The sequence below is a fragment of the Alosa sapidissima genome, chromosome 22 (genome assembly GCF_018492685.1).
Source record: "Alosa sapidissima isolate fAloSap1 chromosome 22, fAloSap1.pri, whole genome shotgun sequence".
In the NCBI taxonomy this organism is placed as follows: Eukaryota; Metazoa; Chordata; class Actinopteri; order Clupeiformes; family Clupeidae; genus Alosa; species Alosa sapidissima.
Window position 1 is genome coordinate 6,589,321 of NC_055978.1, and position 9,370 is coordinate 6,598,690.

A 9,370-nucleotide genomic window follows, 5' to 3' on the forward strand; every position below is an offset into this window, starting at 1 on the left:
GAGAGACGGACAGTAAGAGGGAGAGAGAGGGAGAGAGGAGAGTGGTGAAAGACGGACAGTAAGGGGGGGGGGCGTTGAGAGTGAATGAGGGTGAAGGAGAGAAGGAGAAGAGAAGAGAAGAGAAGGTGATAGAAAAACAAGGAAAGTGGAACGGAACTGTGAGGACATACAGTATGTTAGAGAAAGGGATACAGGAAGGAGAGATGGAAGGTAGGAGAGAGAGGGATGGAGAGAGAGAGGGAGAGATAGATGGAAGGTAGAAGAGAGAGGGATAGAGAGAGAGGGAGAGTGATAGAAGGAGAGATGGAAGGTAAGAGAGAGAGGGATGAAGAGAGAGGGAGAGATGGAAGGTAAGAGAGAGAGGGAGAGATGGAGGGTGGAAAGGACTGAGGGAATGATGAAGAGGGTTGGAGAAAAGGAAGGACAGAGAAAGAAAGAAAGGATATACTGAGGAAAGACAAGAGAAAGGGAGAAAAAGATAAAAAATGACAAGGACAAAGCAGATATCCAGAAGAACAGGAACGTGAGACTGAGAAAAACAATTATGATTCATATGGTCTTCAGATTGAATTAGCTGGAGAATCTGTGTTTCATGAGGTGCCCAGGAGCACTCCTGAGCTCCCTCTTACTGAGTGCGTGTGTGTGTGTGTGTGTGTGTGTGTGTGTGTGTGTGTGTGTGTGTGTGTGTGTGTGTGTGTGTGTGTGTGTGCACATATTAGTCTGTATCACTTAAGAGTAAGGGTGTGAGTATAGTTGAGAAACATTGAGACAGTGAGACCCATCAACTCACGTTTACGGATGTTCATTTTGTCCATTCCTGACCTCTCTCTTTATTTCCTCTCTATCTCTCTCTCTCTCTCTCTTTCTGTGTGTGTGTCTGTGTGTGTGTGTGTGTGTGTGTGTGTGTGTGTGTGTGTGTGTGTGTGTGTGTGTCTGTGTGTGTGTGTGTGTGTGTGTGTGTGTGTGTGTGTAAAAGAGAAGAGAGAGAGGGAATGAAAATTATTCATTATATATACACAGGTTGCAAGTACTTGTGATAGACGCTCTCACATTGTGTTTTCTAGTGGAAGTGATTTACTTTGGAATTCCCTTGTTGTGAGTTTGTCTCTATGGAGCCCATTCATGTTGTAAAATGTATATATTGTTACGATAAGGAATTTAAAAGGAGTAATTTGAAAGACTTTATTGGTGTTGACACGGGTGTTGACACACACACACACACACACACACACCGATCTAAAACTAAGGAGGAAGGAGGAGGACTAAGGTGTGGGTGTGTTAACTCTATAATATATGTGTGTTACTGTAAGAAGTGTGTGTTAACGCTATAATATGTGTGTGTTACTGTAAGGACTGTGTGTTAACTCTATAACATGTGTGTGTTACTGTAAGAAGTGTGTGTTAATGCTATAATATGTGTGTGTTACTGTAAGAAGTGTGTATTTAAGCAACAAGGCCTGAGAGGCTCAGGTTACACTGAATGTAGAACAGCTAAGGGGTGTTGTTAGGCACTAACTAACACGCTAGCATTTTCTAAAACGGTTACTACATATCTGGCAAGATTTCATTAAACCAAGGCACAGCAACAAAAAAATTTAACGATTTATTCATAGATAATCGGCAATAAATATAGTTCCTCTATCTGAATGGTTGCCAGGCAACTTCGATACGCAGCTACTTTAACTTACAGTATGCATCAAGTTATGGTAGCGCAGTAATATGGAACGAAATGTGGTCAAGGTGTATGTTTATGCTGCATTTTACAACGGCATCGAACGCGATTCAGCCAATCACAATCAAGGACCGGAAGTATCAGTTTTAGAATTTCTCATATATTAGCAGCAGCAGTCCACAGCTTAAGCGTATCCTTCCACAGGTTGCATGCATAGCTGACCTCATGTTTAACTCTTATCTGCATGAATTCAGTGGTTTGATTGAATCATGAATAATTGATTGAGTTTGGCTGCTGATTGTAATCACTGTATTGCAATTTATGTTGTTGCATCAGAGGAGATAGATTAAAAAAGAGAGAGAGAGGTTGAAAGTGTGTGTGTGTGTGTGTGTGTGTGTGTGTGTGTGTGTGTGTGTGTGTGTGTGTGTTGCTGTACGGAGATAGGATAATTTAATAAGAGCTGATAAAGCTTGAAAAGATGACCTTCAGGTTTTTGTATGTCTTTTAGTGACACACACCCACACCCACACACATCTGCCTAATGTCTGTAATGTCTGATGAGTCATTGATGAGAGAGAGAGAGAGAGAAAGAGAGAGAGAGAGAGAGGGGAGCGATGAGAGAGAATACCGTAAACTCGGGGCAGTTCCCCTCCACGGAAATCTTTAGTAAAAGGCGAAAGATTTGTACGAGATGAAGAGAAACACGAGCGATGGCTGCCACAGGGCACGCTGGACGGAGAGCATGAACGGCGCCGGTCGTGGACATGAGGGTGACTCCAAGGCGTTGCCCAGTGGCAACAAGACAGCAGTATCAACATCCCCTTTAAATTTTTGCGAAAACATGTAAGGGCTCAAACAGTATCTTTCTGAACAGATTAGGCTGAACTTCATTTGACACACGGATGCTTTGTTGTTATTGTTGTTGGCTCACTTTGTATACAGTACTGTATATAAAGTGAGCCAACAACAATAACAACAAAGCATCCGTGTGATGAAATCAAATGAAGTTCAGCCTAATCTGTTCAGAAAGATAGTGTTTGAGCCCTTACATGTTTTCGCAAATGTAGACTTCTCTCTCTCTCTCTCTCTCTCTAATCAATGACTCATCAAACATTAGGCAGATGTGTGTGGGTGTGTGTGTGTGCAAAAGACATACAAAAACCTGAAGGTCATCTTTTCAAGCTTTATCAGCTCTTATTAAATTATCCTATCTCCGTACAGCAAACACACACACATAAAATTTGTATATATATATATATATATATATATATATATATATATATATGATATTCTATCCGGCGACGAGAGATTCCACATTCACTATGCTAAGCTAAGCTAGCGATAATACATATACTATACTAAGATAATACATGCATGGAGACAAACCTTTTTTTGCTCACTTATTTAGGTCTAGTGGAGAAAGTGAATAACCCAATTTCATAACGGTGGCGTGTTACTTTAAATTAAAGGCTGTCAAGAACACGTCAATCAAACAGATTGTAATGTCGGCCAATCAGAGACCTGAAAACATTTCAGACTCATATACACATGACCACAGCCACACACACTGACACACACACATATGCATGCACGCACACCATGGACAATAGTAGTGTAGTGGCTAAAGAGCTGGGCTAAGGTGGCTAGGCTTAGCTGGGTCAGCCGTGGCCTACTGGTTAGGGCTTCGGACTTGTAACCGGAAGGTTGCCGGTTCAAACCCTGACCAGTAGGAACGGGACACCGAACGGGACACCGAAACACCGGTGCACATGAAATTTGGTGGGTATATAGCCCCACGTCCAGTATTAGCCCAATAATTAGGCTAGCCTACGGCGCTATAATCATGGCTAATTTACCAGTTGCCACTTATTCTGTCCTCTTCAAAAAAAATCTGGAAGCTTGGCACATTTGGCAGCATTTTCCTCCAATACTTTTCGAATTTTTTACCTGGGCTTTCCAGTCCCTCATGACCTCTTTCTACCATCCATCCTCCCTGACGCTTATCACTACGGTAGGGCCGGCTCAGCTGGTATCTGAGAAAACTTTTTAGAAAAGACGGCTATGGACCCAACCAATTAACTCTTCTTGGGAGGGGAAAACAACCCGTGCAGAGACTGCGGTATTAGGCATAGGATGCGAACGTGTGTAGCCAACTTTAAGAGAAGATAGATTAACGTGGCAAATGTTAATATTTTTCCCTCGGCCCAAAAGTGAAGCGGCCCACCGGGAATTCTCCCGATTCTCCCGATTACTCACTCCGGGCCTGCCTGACATTCTCTGGGGGTATGCAAGTTTCGTAAAATTTCATCCATGGGGGGGTCTAAAAAAATTTAGGTTATGTGTACATTTAGTGACTGTACACTCATTGGCCTGTAGATGGCGGTGCACACATATACACATGCACACACACACAGGCACGCACATACTATCGGTATTAGAACGGCCGATACATATTTACAAATTCAGTAGGATTAAAAGAAAGCCAAATATTCATCATCATCATCATGGCTGCATTTCCAGTATTGGCAGTCGTTTGTCCACTAGATGGCGCATCGTTGCAGTGAAACGTAATTTTGTTGGAAGTTAAAAGTGGGTTGGAAAAACAATGGACGCTTCCTACAAGGACTGTAGTTTACCACAGAGAACGTCTAATAAGGATAGGACGATGTTCACATGAAATGTAATTCCCATTTCTTCTTGAAGCCGAAATAAATATGAGAATGTTTATTGGACATGCTTGGTTTTTACTGCAGGTACGTTAATCTTAATAATATCAATAAGGACCTAGGTACAATAATGTTACCGTTAGCGTTGGTTGAGTGATGGAGGCCAATTTGATTGCATTTGTAGAAAACTATAAATGCGGTTATACCAAGCAAATTGATAGCAGCACTGTAATTGTATCTTTTGACTGTCATTTGTTGCACGTGCTACAAAAATCATTCTGTGCAATGGAAGATTTACCAACGTTACACCGGTCTGATATAGTTTTGCCTATACATGCGTGAGACTGAGACGCCTGTTTATTTGTTTTAAGTGCGTGCAGGGTGTGAGAGGGGAATTGATGTGCTTTGATTCCAGCTTGGTAGTTGTAGTCTGTGAGATTAAAAAGCACGTGTGTGTGAAGTATCCAAACAATGACACCTTCATTTCATTATGGCTGCTTTAGCAACACACCTTAAGCTACTGTGTAGTGGGTCCCATTTAGAAGTGGCTACTTCATTCACGCTTTCCTTGACTCATGGAGCTGCGTGAATTTTATTAAAATTTTTCGCCACGATATGGCAGTTTAAGTCCGCTTGATACTGTAAGGCGTAAGCCATTGGTTTCCAAAGGAGATTTTATTTGTGTCGCCAGCATAGCCTATTGACAATTTATGTTGTAAATAGGCCTACCTTATAGGCCTACCTGTAGCTTAGGGAAGCTAACAGCTTTCTATTAGGATCTAGTTTGTTAATTACAGTTTTGTTATAACTCCCTGATGCATTTTTGCATTTAGAATAGCCAGAGCGTGGATATCTCAATCGGAAAATTAAACAATATTGGGCATCTATGGACTAGGCTGGGTGAACCCAGCCTGATCTGCCCGCTATTTATTTTTTTATTTCTTAAAAGATTGAGCTTGGTCTGGTGAAAGCCAGACAAGCCATGGACCTCAGTTACACAATGTAAGGGAACATGAATCAGCCTATATTTGCACGAACAATAACGGACAACAGCTCTTCAAATTTGGCCTGTTAAAATGTGTATGAACAGTCTAGCGACGCCCATTTGGACATGTCAGTTATTTGCACCACTGGTTAGATGTAAAACAGCATTTCGTTTCAGACTACTGTTACTTAATTTGTGCATTGACAATAAAGTATCACATGAACTAAAGATGACTAAAATCTTATGTAGAAGAAGAAACATTCACAAAAAATCCATCAATCCAAAAATGACCTTTGTTTTTGATAGCTGTTGAAAACGGCATGGAACTGACAGAGATGTCTTTGTTTATTTATTAATAAATAAATAAATAAATAAATAAATAAATAAATAAAATATATTATGCTGATACCTTTTGCTTTTCCCAAATACAATGTAGCCTACAGGTGTAAGTGACCTTTCATCAATCCAGTTGCAATGGATGAACTGTGATGAACTGCCCTACTTGTGATTGTTTAGAGATTTTAAAGGTTTTATAACAATGCTACAACTTCTTTGGCTATTCTACAATCTATTCACCTTTTCAGCGCCAGTAGGCTACTTTCTGTGCAGCCGCACACACACACACAGGCATGCCAAACAAGCATACACAAAAGTTTCAAGAGTGGGGGATGGAGTAAAAGATGGAGACAAATTGATTAGTGTGATTTATTTTCGCGGAACGGATGTACAGGACTGAGCGGCGGTCATATTTTGTACCGCTATGCGGTACATCTAGTTTAGATTCTAATCAGAATAATAGTGTCCATGTAAACCCACCCACTGTAGCTAGAAAAGTAGAAAGTTCAATTCCCAGCTGGCACAGTTGTTGTCACAACCACACCAGTTCCCACTCCTTGTTTACACCCACAACGATCCAACTCTTCGGTCGACTAACCAAGAGCACCGGCAGTCATCCGCACCTGCTTCATTGTGAGAACTCTCTTTTGGGATTGACTATGTCCAACTAGAAATCCATAAATTCTCAGCACATCTTGGTCAGGAGCCTATCATATGGGTCGCATATTGTCATAGTGTCAGTGTCAACACGGGAATCTTCGGAGATTCCCCCAAAATTATGACATGCTAGACTCTTCGATCAATCTGTGCATCTGTGGTCAATGTGATGTGTGAGGGTCCAGATTGTAGGTTAATCCTCTTTTTCTCTGTGCTCCACAGGTCATACAGAGGGATCAAAGGATGTGTGAGTGTGGCATATACTTGACTATTCTATAGTTCTATAATTCTATTCCATTCTATTCTGGAATACAGCATGTTTTTAAGATGGGGATGAGGAATTGTTTTCCAGTTGTCCAGCCATGCACAGCTGAGACATTGCCTTTTCCCTAATATGTGGGAATATATGCCTCTTGTGGTTTACTGTTTATATCAACACCAAGAATACATAATTTTCATAGTGTTTCCACCTTACCTATATAAAAAAAGGGGCAGCCGTGGCCTACTGGTGAGGGCTTCAGGCTTGTAACTGAAGGGTTGCCGGTTCGCTCCCCAACCCAGTAGGAAAAATGTGGGCTGGGGAAGTGGTTGAGCACTGCTCTCCAATGCCCACGTCCACGGCTGAAGTGCCCTTGAGTAAGGCACCTAACCCCTCACTGCTCCCCGAGCGCCACTGTAGCAGGCAGCTCACTGCTCCGGGTTAGTGTGTGCTTCACCTCACTGTTTGTTCACTGTGTGCTGTTTGTGTTTCACTAATTCACGGATTGGGATAAATGCAGAGACCAAATTTCCCTCATGGGATCAAAAGAGGATTATACTTACTTATAACCTCCTTACACCTTGTCCTAACAGGATCTGAGCGACCATCTGCCTACACTGAATCCGTTAAATATGCCCTTCTATTGTGTAAATATGCCCTTCTATTGTGTCATATTTTTCATTTAAAATAGCAGAGCGACAGAATAAGAATAGACACGGGCGTCCGACAAAAGTTCTCTCAAAACATTGCATTGCAGTCAGGACACTCCAATCAAAAACAATGTAATTAAACGGATTTTATCGCTATGTTCGCGCGCATCGTGTCTGGTGAGGACACGTTATCACAGGCACCTGTAGCTATTTCTACGCACTTTTCCTTTCATGAATAAACCATGCAGTTGTAAGAAAATAGTAAAAGAAGATAAAAAGTATTCCAAATTAAATGTCCCACACACTCCCTAAAATTCCTAAATCAACTGAATTTCACATTTCTGGGATGTATGTAAAGGGTGAAATTAGGATATTCATTTTGCTGGGTGGGACAAAGAAATGTATGAGAGAGAGAATGTTATGTACTACATTAGTTTAGAGCATTTTAGTGACTGAGGTCGGGAACAAATACTCTAGCGTCACTTAGATGTCTGTCTATACATTGACATTCTAAGGAGTGAAATCCGATAGTAATAATAATAAGGTCATTGTCATGCTGTTCAAGGCATAAAGGATGAGTCAGCACAAATCAATATAGTTTCAAAAATAGGAAAAGAATGAGAAAGTAAAGTGTGACAAAATGACATTGTGTGTGTGTGTGTGTGTGTGTGTGTGTGTGTGTGTGTGTGTGTGTGTGGTATATTGTGATATATTGTGATTGAAAGTGTTGTTTTTCCTCATACAGGACAGAAGAAACGTCACCAGATGAAGAAAAGTCTAAGTTTGTAATACTATTACTTTCTTGTCTAACGTTTTTGTTTATTAATGTTTGTTTGTATCACGCACCACTGAATATGCACTGTGTGTGTGTGTGTGTGTGTGTGTTATCTGTCTGTCTGTCTGTTTTAGGAACTATGGTGGTGTGTATATTGGTTTACCAACAGATCCTAGTAATGTGGCTGCTGATCAGTCAACATCTATACAGAAAGGTAAGCACATACTACTACTACTACTACTACTACTACTACTACTCAGGGGCGCAGGAGGCACGGGGGACGTGGGGGATATGGATATGTCCCACGCAGTGCTGAAGAGACAGCCGTCGTCCCCCTTACTTTTGATAAGGAAAAAAGCCTTATAGGTACGCTAAATAAATAATAACATATAGGATTTGCGCTAACTGTAAAACTCCCCATTAACAGCATCACATACACTAACCACAGCCATCTACAGTACTGTAAGACTGCACAATCTCATATTCACTCTGTTGGATATCTGAAGCCAGTTTGTCTACTAACAATCATAAAATAATCCAGGCTACTTGCTTAGCATAAATCATTTATCATCATCTTTATTTGAGGCAGGCTGGTATTCGAGGCAGGCTTTAGACATGCATTTCGTTTGGAGCGGCATGCATAACTGTAGACTATCAAAAGCATTTTCGGTTTGGTTTGGGATTTAATGTACTTTTGGACTGTTTGATTATATTGCTAAATGTTGGGACTGATGGGCACTGAAATCTGGAAGATATTTGATGGTTCACTGTTAAGTTTCATGCAGTTGAAAAAGTGTCTGGATTTACACTGCTGTTTATTGCGAGACAAGGCAGCCCTTCATTGAATAGGGGTTGTGCTGTAATGGAAACCTTTTTGCATAGCCAAGTAGCCTAAATTGAGTTATTGTTTAATTATGCATGATTTAGTATTTTTTTTAAAAATAAAATTCGTAGGCTGGAATGCCTTGAGTCGCAACAATTGTGTTTAAATGTAGTAGGCTTCAGCCTCTGGCCATTAGCTCAAAAGGGGCGGCAAGAGAATGAGCTTGAGAACGTGTGTTGGAGACCCATGGTAGGAAAATGACTTTTCTTTGCCAACCGTAGGCTATTAATCCAACCAACATAATACAATACAATACAACATATAATAAAATATTAAGAAGAGGTTATTTCATAGCCTGGGTGTTCCCATGCTGCCTTGCGCGCGATTTGATTCATGCTGCTAAGGCAGCCTGGAGACCATGGAGCAAATTTTCGCCTGAGATAGGGAACCAATCACAGAACAGGGGTGAAAGCAAGACGATGATGAGCTATGCACAGACACATTTGATAGACATCCGTGGCACCTAATAAACGGATCTGGGCATTTT

At 41.1% G+C, this 9,370-nt stretch overlaps 1 pseudogene; it reads right to left on the bottom strand.

The window, feature by feature from the left end:
• Positions 1 to 2,284: 2,284 nt before the first annotated feature.
• LOC121697957 lies at positions 2,285 to 2,383 on the bottom strand (annotated as a pseudogene).
• Positions 2,384 to 9,370: the final 6,987 nt, after the last annotated feature.